We start from the raw sequence: 13,644 nt of genomic DNA on the forward strand, positions 1-13,644 counted from the left end.
TGACTTTAACTTTTTATTTTTTAATTATGTAATTCAAAACATGCAAAAATCTATTAATTGCTAATTGTCTTCATCTTGAATATCATTACGAGTGTAGCTGCAAGCTAAGCCATAAAATTCAATGTGGTTTGTGAAAGCTATTATGTACTTTCATTATTTGTTTTTCTTTTGTGTTCTATATTCTACTAAAATTTGAAATTGTCATCAAAGAGGTAAGTTTTGAAAGATGACAAACACATTTCTTGAAAGAGCCAGAAAAGACTAGTAATCTCATTTTAAAAATAGTGAAACTATTTACTCAGTTTGGTGAATCCAGGATCGCATATCAAGTGATCATCAACTTTTATCCTAGTAGAGCCACAAAGAATTTTTGATCAGTTTAAACTCAGTTGAACGGCTGTTATTGTCAGACTTTTTTCCTGGATTCAGTATGAACTCAATCCTAATACAGCACAACATTTTAAAGCAAACAAATATATTTCTTCCTTGTAACTGAGGATACCTTTTCATGTTACTTTCTTGGTTTTCATATGGAGGTCTGATACAGTTTAAAATCATAACATGAACCAAAATAATAAAAAAAAACTTTATGGTACCTATCAGCTAGTTATTATTTAATTCCCATCATAAAATACATATACTTATTTTTCTTTCTTTCTCTCCCCCTATTAAACTGTAAGCAAAGAAAAAATGAACGGATGTGATAGTACTACATTTTTTTGATACAGGGAAAAGCATTCTGAGAAATGTAGCACAAGGGCAGGAAAAGAAACAGAAAGGTAATTATTGCATAGTCACAAAGTTAGCAAAGTGCCTTCTCCTGTAGTTGCAGAATCAATTTTCAAGCCAGAAAAGTTTCAGCACAGATTTACTTAATGTTCCAGTGAGCATATTCAAGAGGCATACCTCACATCTTGGAATTTGGCTTCCTGGAAATTTCCTCCTTCAGTGTTAAGGCCTGTTGCTTTCTATCCATCTCCAGAGGAACGCAAAATTTGCTAAAAAGAAAATATTTCTGTTTATTCATGTCACCAGGGAACAGAAACAACTTTCTTGTACTATACTTGCATATTTACAGTTCATAGCACATTGCATAACATTGCGAATTCTTAGGAGCTTTTTGAAACATGAAGTACACTGATGTTAATGAGTGGGTGCAAGCGGCATAATAAGAATTATGGACTTAATACTTGTCCTCCACTTGTATGCAAGAATTATTCCACATTCATTTTAATAGTACTTTAACCTAGAAAGAGTCTCTTGCCATGCAACAGTTTATGCCTACGATGCCCCACAGATACAGGAAACTGATTTAGAAAAGGACGACATTTATAATGAAAACTTCTATATGTAAAAATAAGGCGGCGTCCTGATACTTGTGCTCTTCTTTAGTCAGACAGAGTTGACTGCAAGAATGGTAAGTGACTTTATGAGCTTCTGGCTACTCCAGGGACTGTGGAGAGCCCCATGAATCTCAGGAAATTTAATGATGCAAGCCTGTGAGGACTTCATTTCTCTTGGTCTTGTCTGTACTTCTCCCCAGGGAAGGGTGTTGTTGATCGTGCCCCTGATTTAGGGCATAAGGGTTTGGCTCTCCAACAAGTGACTGAATATAACTTACAGTCTTAAAGACTGAACTGAACTGAAAAGTTGCCAAGTAGTCAGAAGTGCACTTCCGAAACAGTCAGCTTCTTTATTTGCCATTTACTTTCTCTTCCCAAAAAGGTTTCTTTGTAATATGCTCATCTCTGTACTCATAGCCTTCTGCTTCTTCGACTTTGGAAAGATCATACTGCTAGGCCATGTTTTAGTAAAGTGTCATATAAAAAAAGGCAAATGTTACCTCAAATCAAAAGTGAGACAAATCTGATTCAAAAGCACCAGTAATAACTACACATGTCTGCGCACCAGTGGGAATTCATGTGTGAAATACTGCCCATAGCATAGCATCAGAGATACAGCTTTGTTGGGGCTATGAATGGACACTGACCATGCCAAAGGCTGCCTTAATCAGCAGCACTTTTGTACAATCTATTTAATCACAAATACCTTTAAATCTAGTTTAAAGTAAATATTTTTAAAACTCTGTACTTAAAGCTTAGCCTAGATAGTACTCTACTGAGTAAACATTTTGAAGTGTACCAAATTTCAGAAAAGGATCTCTTAAAGTCTCTGGTGCATTCTGATGTAACATAATTTTGATATTTTGAAAGAAAAATTTTCAACCCAACAAAAACCAGTTACTTCATGAAATATTCTGGAAATAAGTTCCCTTTCTAAACAAACATGATTTTTAATAACATTTTAATGAATAAAGTACCAAATAATCTTAAGAAAATATCTTTGCTGTCACACAAAAGGGGTATCTCTGACATACCCACATAATTTTCTGTAAGTGTATGTGTTTTTTGTTAAGCTTTAAAAAAGAAATTTGCTTTGCCAAGGGGGAAAATTTTTTTTTTTTCTTTATGCTGATCAACCTACCACTTTTGAGAAGTTTTCCTCCCTGGAAAATACTTCTAATTGTGTCCAAGGTCAAAAAGAAATTGCCATTTGATGGGTGTTTTGTAGGCTGTGTGAAAGGAATCCAGAATCTCAGTTTAGTTCCCAGTCAACAAATGTCCAACACAGCTGTCATTAATTGGCATTCTCCTTGGCAGCCTCTGCAGAGAGGGTAAAGGCTAATGTACATGGAAGCTGACCCATTTTCTGACTTCATTAGTAGTTCTTCAGAACAGGCTTCTCAGTGTGAGGAGGTGAACACTGGTTCTTACTGCTGTTGCTGAGGCTGTAGGCTTTCTTTGGATAAATAAATTCAGTTTCCAAAGCTCCCAGTCTGGCACCTTTCATACATGCTAAAACCCAGTAAAAAAGAAATATTCGTACAAATAGTAACTTGATGATACACTGAAATAAAACATACTAGCACTGGTGCTGAGAAGGCTATATGTGTTAAGATTCTTTCCAGAAAACTATTTGTTAAATGTTCCTGTTTCTTTGTCCAATAATATTGTCAAGTAGATATGGACATCTTCTGCCAAATGTTAATTCTCATTCCGTTATTCAGCTGTCTGTAATTTCTAACACTCTCAACCGCGCTGATTTTCCAGGCAACATTTATTGAACTTGATAAGCACCAGGCAATGTCGTTGTAGGCTAACCCATAATAAAGTACTAACTCTTATCTGTGCTACCCCATATGCCCAGTCATTTTCTACATTCACCTTTCTGTAATAGACAAAGTTTTCAGTACCACTGATGAGCCTGTTTGTAGAAAAAGCAATCGATACTACCCTCTGCTCCTACATCAGACAATTTGCTAGCTATGCCCCAACAAACAGCAAATTATTTATCACAGGGAAGGATAAAAGAGAAAGAAGACATGCTAGCTTTTCAGGTTTTAAATACAGTTTACAATCACAGTATTACAGAATATTCATCCTCTAGCTTGTTAAGTGAGCTAGTTTAATATGGAAAAAAGTGGAATATGGAAACCAAGAGAAATTAAGTGCAAAACACAATGATGTCATTTCTTCCATGCATACTTGTAATTTAAACTGTGACACTATTGTTTTGCTTGTTACACAAATCCTAAACTGAATACAAAACTCTACCCATTCACCAAGCAATTGTTGATATCACGTCCAGAAGTAAAAATTAATTTATTGAATGCAAAGGACTATATTTTCTTACTTAACTTCTATCTGTTTGATGAGCCTGAAGGACTTACTTCATTTGTTAGGAGGCATATACATCAGTGCAAATAAGACATAGATGTTGCACAAAAGAATGTTTAGTGTTCCTTTCCAATCCAATTTTTTTCACTTTGAAGACACGTTTTGAACTTAAAATAATTTGTTTCCATTTCCTTTTACATAAGGGTTGATTCCAGCTTTGTAAGTTTTAATTTTATAATAATCTTTTTGGCTTAAATCAGCTTCTGAATTGGATAGATTAATTTTCCTTTTTCTCACCAAGCAGACAAATATAAAACTCTCCAAGTTTTTATTAAAAGCATTTTCTTTCTGTTTATAATATAGTTGTACGGCTTTTAACATTCATGTATGATTTGGGCCATCAAGACTGTTTTTCATTGCTCTAAATGTGCTTGTTTATTTACCCTTTCAATAGTTTGACATTTGATGTGTTGAATTTTCTGTATGGAAAAACATTAAAGGGAAACTACTCACAGTACATTGCGCTTGCATATTTTTCCCTCATAAAGAAGATTTTCATGCACAGCAGTCCTCTTGATAAGGTGGAGTCCATTAAGTGCAGCATACAGCTAGATCTTTTTAACCACTGTCATACCACAAAGCAATGTTCAAGGACAGGGTAACGGATCACAGGTCATCCACTCCAATCTCTTGTAAATTTGTCTTTTAAGACTGTTCTATTTGAGTGCCTCATAAGCGTATGTTTTCAACTTAAAATGAATCACCAGTCAGGACAACATATCAAACCAGCTGAAATAAGATTGATAACCTTTTCCAGCTGGAATGGATGAATGAAATATACGCCAAACCACAGCACGTGTGTTTTTTCCTCTTTGGTAAACATGGGAGTTTTATTACTGTTTTATCAGGTTGCATGAAAGTTATGAAAACAAGCAAACAGAGTAGATCTATCCTTCATTGTATGAATAGATATGAAAGAACTGAGTTTCAGCTAAGCATGAACATTCTCAATCTGAAAGATTGTATGTATGTCAATTATAAGAACTTACATGTCAAAAACTGTATGTCTGGTCATCTTTCATGTAACATACCTGTTAAGAAAGATTCAGAAAAGTATCATCTGGAGTAACTGAGCATTTACATAAATGCTCCTGGCTTTCTATCTCTGTGTCTCTCTTTTTCTCTTTATCTTCAAAGCTAAGAGGTTATGTAGTTCTCCATGACCACAGCAAGTTGCCATAATTATAGATGGATGTCACAGAGGAGACAGTGAGAAAATTAGACAGGAAAAGGGATGACATCAGCATTTTCAAAGAGAAAATTCCATGTACCCCATCTAGGTCTGTCATTTGCCCTTCATACTTTGAACTGGTTGAGGTTTTTTTCGTACAGTTTTCTCAGACTTTCCAGTTGCTTTACTTTCAATGGTTGCAGCTTCAAAAGCAAGTTTTCACGACATCCATACTTCTGTTCCAAATATGGTTTTTAAAAAGGAAAACAGGGTCTAACCTATTCTCTCCAGTTTTATGTTTTCTGGGGATGGTCAATGCAAAATGTTTTCCCATTGCAGAGGTGCAGCCCAGGACCCTCTGCCTTCCCATTGCTCATATGTTAGCTGAAGTATTCTTGTTCCTATTGCATTCATTACCTGTCATTTTCTTTTGATGGTCAGAGCTGTCCACTATTTTAGAACTACCAGAGACCTTGCCTACACAATGAGTTGCACAGCTTAACCTACAGTATCATTTAAAATAATTTTAATCATGTCCATCTACCCACAAGTCAGACTCAAATTCGTCCTGCCTATCTCTACAGTTCTTGCATGTGCTGAATCACTATCTGGTGATGTTCACCTCTTCTCAGTCGTTGAAGAAGGTAATTAGACATCTATCTGGGTGTTTCCATTAACTTGCAAAAGTAAGACAAGATGAATTCAAACATCTCATTAGTTTGAGACCAGCCTATTTCCACTGAATTTACATCATCTTCTAAAATTAATTTTGGCATCCTTACCCGGGGGTTGTACTGGTTTTGTACCAGATTTGTAAAAATATTTTTTTAAAAAATGCACATTGATGTAGCTTTATAGACCAACAAGACCAACCTTAAAATATTTCACAGCACATTTCACAGAAACAAAAATTACAGAATAAGGAAAAAGACATTTCTGTCATTCCATCACAACACATGTATTGAACTCTTAACATTAGTGATTTCAGTATTATAATAACAAAACAAGCCTGCTTCTAAGGTGTTGAAATATGCTCTCCCACACTGAAAGAACAATACAGGATTTTACAAAGTAGGCATATGCCCACTTTGAACATTGTTTTCCTTCTTATTTGAAAGTAAAGATACCCCAGTTCTTTAAAGGATTTGTTTTTTAAACAGACTCTCCTCCTGTAGTGTTGAAATTGTTCAGATTGTAGAGGAAAGTATCCTGGTTCCACACTGATACTAGCAGAGTTGATGAGATGATTGATTGATTGATTGATGGTACAATTATGCTAACCAGAGATTTAGACATTCTTTCCAAGTGACCAGCAATGGAGTTATCATACCTGAACAATTCCATGGACCAACTCAGCCAAGCTACATTTTATGAGATGGAAATCAAAATTCTTGAAAATTTAGACAGTAATTCAACAACTTGTTACAAGTAGAGCTACTTAACATCATAACATCCAAGACTAATGGTGATCCGGCCTATTTAAAACTCCAGTCCTGCTAGTGGCCAGTAGAACATGGCATCATGATCTGAATGCACTTTGGTGAGGAATAATAAAGCAGTACTTATTTCAACTTTTGGAACAAAACATACCACAGAAACATCCACATGGCTTATTGGAAACTGTCTGAAATAGGTATTACAGTGAAATGAAGGAGTTACCCAGCTGCTGGAAATTAAACACATTAATTCCCAGCAATATATAGTAATAACTTGCAGATATGCCACTCAAACTATATTTCTGTCAGATCTAATAAATTCAGCAGAATTGGTTCTGGTTAGCAACAGAATCAGAAATCTCAAAGGAGCATCATGTGTATAGCATGAAGCAATGCTGGCAGGTCAGTCAACATTTCTTTTCCCTTTAATCTACAATGACACAAGGTCTCTGAAGGCATAATGTGCCATCATGCTGAGTAGGTAAGATCTGAAGGAGAGAGATTTTAATTCAAATAAGCAAATTCTGCTTTCTTGGCTCAGTTTCAACTGGATATAATATTTTTCTTCACATCCTGCTCTCTGAATAACTCCTGTCAAGTGCTGAAACACATTATGAAGTGGTTGCAGTGCTTAACCCCACAGGTGGCCTGAATATCCACAGGCACTCTGCATTTGTTAAATTACCTACATTTTTACACAAGTGGAAAAAATTACTAAAGTTGCATATCGTTTGAGTGATACAATTTTAAACTGAGTCCAGCCATGAACCTTTGCTGTTACATTACCTACCACAATGTTCCTTCAGGCACTTAAATGTCATTGTATAGTTCAGCTTAAATTTTTTCTTCACTGCTGATTTAGGAAAATCTGTTTGGTATTGATACTACCTATACTGTACTATTATCTACCTTTGATCATCCAGTTCCTTTAAAAATATGACTGCTCTATGAATCACAGGATCCCCTTTTCTGTAAATCACAAGGGTTTTGGTGGGCAGGCCATAAACTCAGAACATGAAATCATGCTTCACATCTCCATATCAACAAATGTTAACCATATTCTACAGAACTGAATGAAACATGTTCTTTTCTACAAGGGACATTTTTGCTTCATTAAGAAGGAAGCAGAGTACAGCAGAAAGGAATGAGTAAGTATACAAAGAGCTAGAACTGACATGTAATATCTTTTTGTCCTTCACAGAATTGTTACTTCATGTTAGGACTGACATCACCAACACTCACTACCATGCAGTACGTGCCAGGATAAGGAGACATATCTGCTTATATGGTAAAGACAAAGAAGAGAAGTGTGCGAGTGTATGGCACAGAGAGAGAGAGTGTGAGTGTATGTGTGCTCACACACACACATGCATGTATGTGGGTGCATGTATATGCTCTCCTTCACTCATGCTGAATATATAACTGGCTAGCTGAGAATCTGTAATTTTCAAAGAATCTGATAAAAAGAATCTGATAAAAACACTCACATGATGGGCAGGTTTAGTACTTGAGAATTCATTTCTGAGCAGTGAAGAATCTTCACCCTACATAATTTATCATTTTTGTCAGTGGTAGGAACAAAATATGACAAGCTTGGTAAGTGCCGAAAAATAACCCAGTCACATTGGGTTCGTGAAACAGGACACGCTGAATTGCTGGTAAACAGACACAGGCAACATTGCACAGTCACACATCAGAGATGGAAACCATGTTTATGGGATAGTAGATTCTAGCCAGGGTTGCAAACTATGTCTTTGAGAAATCCAGATGATGCTGGGGTATAAAGAATTAACATAGTTCTTGACTTTTTAAGCAAAGAATGATTATAACATTTCAGCTCTCAACAGTGTACCAGCAGACAGGCTACATTGCATCCACATCTGGCACAGGTGTGAGTGCACTTGGATTATTATGGACAGTTGGATGTCCATATTGTTGTGGTTTAACCTTTGGTAGACAGCTAAGCCACATGTAGCCACTCATTTACTCCCTCCCTAATGGGATGGTGGAGAGAATCAGAAGGGAAAAAGTGTGAAAACTTATCTGTTGAGGTAAAGACAATTAAATAGGTAAAGCAAAAGCTGAATGTGCAAGCAAAGCAAAACAAGGAATTCATTTACTGCTCCCCATTGACAGGCAGGTGTTCAGCCATCTCCAGACAGCAGGGCTCCATCATGTGTAATGGTTACTTGGGAAGACAAATGCCAGAACTCCAGATGTTCCCCCATTCCTTCTTATCCTCTTCCTGAGCTTTTATTGCTGAGCATGATGTCACATGGTATGGGATATCCCCTTGGTCAGTTGGGGTCAACTGTGCCACCTGTGTCCCCTTCCACCTTCTTGTGCACCCCCAGCCTACTCACTGGGGGAGTGGTGTGAGACGCAGAAAAGGTCTTGACACTGTTTAAGCACTGCTCAGTAGTAACTAAAATATCCCTGTGTGTCCTGATTCAGCTAGGATAGGGTTAAGTTTCCCCAGCAGGGGGAAGGGATCTCCAGCCAGGTTATTCATACCATGCTGACATCAGGTCCGGGCGCGACAGCACGAGAAGCTTTCATTTGTGGCTTTGGTCATGGGAAGCACGCGCGGCGGGGTGGTTGTGTTAACTGTATTTCTCTGTGTATCTTTTGTCTTGTTCACTGCTGTTACTGTTTATTGTTGTTATTATTGTTGTTGTTGTTCAGATTGTTTATTACACTGTTGTATTAAATCTTTCCTTATTTCAACCCCGGGGTTTGTGCTTAACTTCCAACCCTGACCGGCTGAGGGTGGGGGAGCGACAACAGCAATGTGGTCTCCAGTCCCAGCAGGGCCTAAACCAGCACACTGTTATCAGCACTGTTTTCATCACAAACACAAAACATAGCCCCTTGCCAGCTACTGTGAGGAAAATTAACTATCTCAGCCAAAATCAGTATACATATTTAAGGAAAGCTGTTTATATGTAAAATTGTTGAGGGAAAATCCAGAATAATGACTGGAGGATTGAAAACAATATTTTACCACAAAGAACTTGCAGAGACCAATACCTTTAGTTTAAGAGAAAGACAGTGTCCCAGTTACAGCCATAGAAGCACTGATATGGAACAATATTTTTCTATAAAAAATATAGAAACTTGCAGCACCAGAACAGTCCTTGGATGGTAAAACTAGAAAAATTCAGTTTAGGAAAAAGTCAGAGTCTTATCAAGGGACTTTTGTTGTTGTTGTTGTTGTTTGAAGCTAATTTTTCAGAGTAATTTTTTACTAACAATTATAAGAGCTCTAGTGGAGAAGATAAGATATATCACTGAAAGCCAAGTTCTAGTTCAAAGTAGAGAAGGCCTATGGCTAGAATGATATAGAAGGTCAAATTAAATTATCCAAGTGATCCCTTCTGGCATTCTGGAAATGGCATCTTAGATTAAATGTTTCTACAACTGAAATTTCAAAAGTGTCCAAAATCAAAATTAGAGAAGAAAATATGGAAATATAATCTTTACTTATCTGCCACTTTACAATCCACAGCCAAAGAACATGTGGCTGTGACTCTCCTATGCTTTGTTCATGAACTAGAGGCAGATGTGAACATCTGCACGGCACATATTTTAGAGAGGGTTTTTTTTTATTTGTTAGTGTGTGATCATCTAAAAAGACCTTCCTGTAGACAGCTTTGTCTATCAGGAGATCAATAGTATTTCTAGTTATTTTTAAAAGAATTCAAAATAACAATCACAAGCTAAAATACAAAAACAGATTGTGGAAAAAAAATTAAATTATATGTTTTAAATGCAATAACAAAAGCAATATCTCACTTTTCTGATCTGCTTAGACTGCACTGTAAAACTGAAAGGGATGTGAAGCTTCCAAAGCCAGCTATAATGTTTTTATTATATTCTGTATTAGAGTTTTATATCTAAATCAAGGATACAGCTTTTTAAAGGTAGTGACAGCAGTAAAGACTGCATAATCAAATCATAATTTAAGTGTCCTAATCTTTAAGGTAACAGAAAACACGTTCCATCTCAAGATGTAAATATAATGCCAAACTTGCCTCTAAACAAAAGAATGTCCAGTAGCAGTTTCTTTTTTTATGATTCACCGTAAAGATGTTATGTGATCCTGAGCTCCAGATATTCTATATGTAGGTATCTACATGTGCATTAGAACATGTGTGTTCCAGACCCCTAGAAATTTTCAACATTAAGGTTACTGACTGAACTATACAAACACAGAATTATGGAGTGCTAGGTTGGAAAAGACCTCAAGGATCACCTGGTTCAACCTTACTTGGCAAAACCAACTCTTGGTTTAGACAAGATGACCCAGCACCCTGTCCAGCCAAATCTTAAAATAAGTGTCCAGTGTTGGGTAATCCACCACTTCCCTAGTGAGATTATTCCAGTGGCTGATTGTCCTCATTGTGAAAAATTTTCTTCTTATGTCTACTCTTCTCAGGAGTAACTTGTGCCCAGACTGACATCTGACTGCCTCACATCTCTCACAGATTTGCATCTGGTAGTTTATCATGGATGTATCTGACATTTTTCACATAACATCTGAAATTACTCCAGAAGCCTAGCTGAGAGTAAACTGAAATTGCAAGATTACATTATAGTTGCTGGAGACCTAGCATGCTACTCAGCCATCTAAACTTAGACATCTAGTACCATTTAACACTCTATAAAGTAACCTTAGCCATCTGCAGTGTAGGCAGATATGATACTGGGGATATATGGAACACCAAAACTAGTACCAGCTACCTCAAGTGTAAGTGAGAGAAAAATTCAGTTGATAAACCATTAGGAGCAGAATTCAATTAAGTATCAAGATGAGTGTCAGAATTCAATTTAAGTGTCTACATGGAGATATATACTGCCATGACAAATGTGAAAGTTCCCATTATTGCCATTGGAATCTAGTCAAGGCAGTCAGTGGATCTTAGGAGGAAGTTCAGCTCACCCTAAACCAGATACTCAGTGACTAGTGAGCTCTTTAGGCTCCATCATGGCATCAGATGTGTCATTACCTATCAATGATTTCATGTTCTTTAGTGGGACCTTAGACATTTACAGTGTGAGTGGTACATCTACATATAGACCCTTAGATTTAGGTGTTTTATTCTTGAACGGAATCCTGCCTCAGAGTCATAATTTAGCTTCTTAAATATAGGTGTATATGCAATGCCCCTGGATATCTCACATGAGTTCTAGCTTCCAAGAAGGCCAATGGCATCCTGGCTTGTGTCAGCAATAGCGTGGCCAGCAGGGACAGGGAAGGGATCTTACCCCTGTACTCGGCACTGGTGAGGCCGCACCTCGATTCCTGTGTTCAGTTTTGGGCCCCTCACTCCAAAAAGGACATTGAATGACTCGAGCATGTCCAGAGAGGGGCAAGAAAGCTGGCGAAGGGTCTGGAGCACAGGTGGTACGAGGAGCAGCTGAGGGAACTGGGATTGTTTAGTCTGGAGAAGAGGAGGCTGAGGGGAGACCTCATCGCCCTCTACAGCTCCCTGAAAGGAGGTTGCAGAGAGCTGGGGACGAGTCTCTTTAACCAAGTAACAAGTGATAGGACAAGAGGGAATGGCCTCAAGGAAAGGTTTAGACTGGATATTAGCAAGTATTTCTTTACAGAATGTGTTGTTAGGTGTTGGAATGGGCTGCCCAGGGCAGTGGTGGAGTCCCCATCCCTGGAGGTGTTTAAGAGTCGGGTCAACATAGTGCTGAGGGATATGGTGTAGTTGGGAACTGTCAGTGTTAGGTTAATGGTTGGACTAGATGGTCTTCAAGGTCCTTTCCAACCTAGCTGATTCTGTGATTCTGTGATTCCAGGCCGGACAGACTCAGTTGTGCTATAGGTCCTGTGGCTATCTCCCAACATCAGATGGACAACTTAACACAAGGCTTCTTGTTGTAGGTAGCTGAAACAGATCTAGATGTTTCTTTTAAGGTGACCTGAATCAGATGATGCTTGAAACCCCAGTGAGTATGAAAGTTGTATCTTAGAAGTGTCTGAACCTGAAATGGATGAAAGAAATTCCAGAATAATATGTTTCCTGCAGAATTTATAAGTACATTCAGGACACAGTGATTCACAGTTTATTTGATTTCAATAAAATTCTGTCCGGTACCAGATCAAATTCAGATAAAATTATTTCTATTTTTGCCATCAGACTCCATTTTCAGGATCCATCATGCACTGCCATAGCCCAGGGAGAGAAGCCTTCACTTTTCACCGAGAGAGTTGATTTCATTTGCTTCCATTAAAAACTCAAAACTTAAACGAAACTTCAAAATATGAAAACCCTTCAGGAAACACCATTACCTTCGTCCATGCAGTTCTGCTCAGCACCTTGTAGGAATGTGACCCAATAACAGACAGAGTGTGTTTGAGTTCTGCTATTTCCTGTCCATCTTGGGTTACTGTCATAAAAGAAATGAATGATAGACAAATCTGCCTGTAAAAATAGGCTGGAAATGGGCATTCTCAAGGGATTTCTAACATCTTTGGCTTCCCTTCAGGCTGGAAATACCACAAAAGCAACCTTCCGGTAGTGTTTGTATTTCAGCACATCTGTTTTTATGGCCCACTGGAACCAGGAAGTTTAGAGCACATAAAAATGAAAAATCACCTCAAGAAAGTTAACCAAAGCATCAGAGGTCCAGTTTTAAGTTTTAAGAAAGATTCAGTTCCATTGTTATTTTATCCTACATGCTCACCCACCTCTAACTATTGGGACTGTTGTTTGAAACCTCTGTTAAATAAATATGTAATGGCATAGTACATGTGAGAGCCTCAAAATCGTTTTCAAAAGTTATTTTTCTCTAATGTTTAGTAGGTCATCATTATCTTCTGTTTTTAGACAGCAGAAGTAAATCAGAAATAATGGATGGCACTCCCAAATCAGTGATAGGATCAGTAGCAGTGACAGTATTATATACCAGAGGTTTGACTTCTCTTAATCCTTAATTATATTCTCTCTGCTATCAGCCATTATTCAGCTTCTTTTCTGTCATATTCTCTTTTCCCTTCATTTTCTACTCACACTTTTCAGTAGGAAAATGCTTCCTGAAGATTGTAATATAAACAAAACCAGGAAAGGAACAAAAATCTATTAAGGTAATCTTACACTCTTACAAAATGCCTGGGATAAGAAAATACTTAATTTACAAATAGCTCCAAGCATTTAATAGGGCTTTCCACTGGTACAAACATGTAGAAAATTTAACCACATATATGGGTGTTTATTGTCTTCTAACTGAGATCACTTTTTAGAAAATTCTGGATTTTCAGATTTTTAATTACTTGCAGGAGTCTATA

Source organism: Athene cunicularia (genome assembly GCF_003259725.1).
Source record: "Athene cunicularia isolate RWA chromosome 3 unlocalized genomic scaffold, athCun1 chr3_part1, whole genome shotgun sequence".
NCBI classification, from domain to species: Eukaryota; Metazoa; Chordata; class Aves; order Strigiformes; family Strigidae; genus Athene; species Athene cunicularia.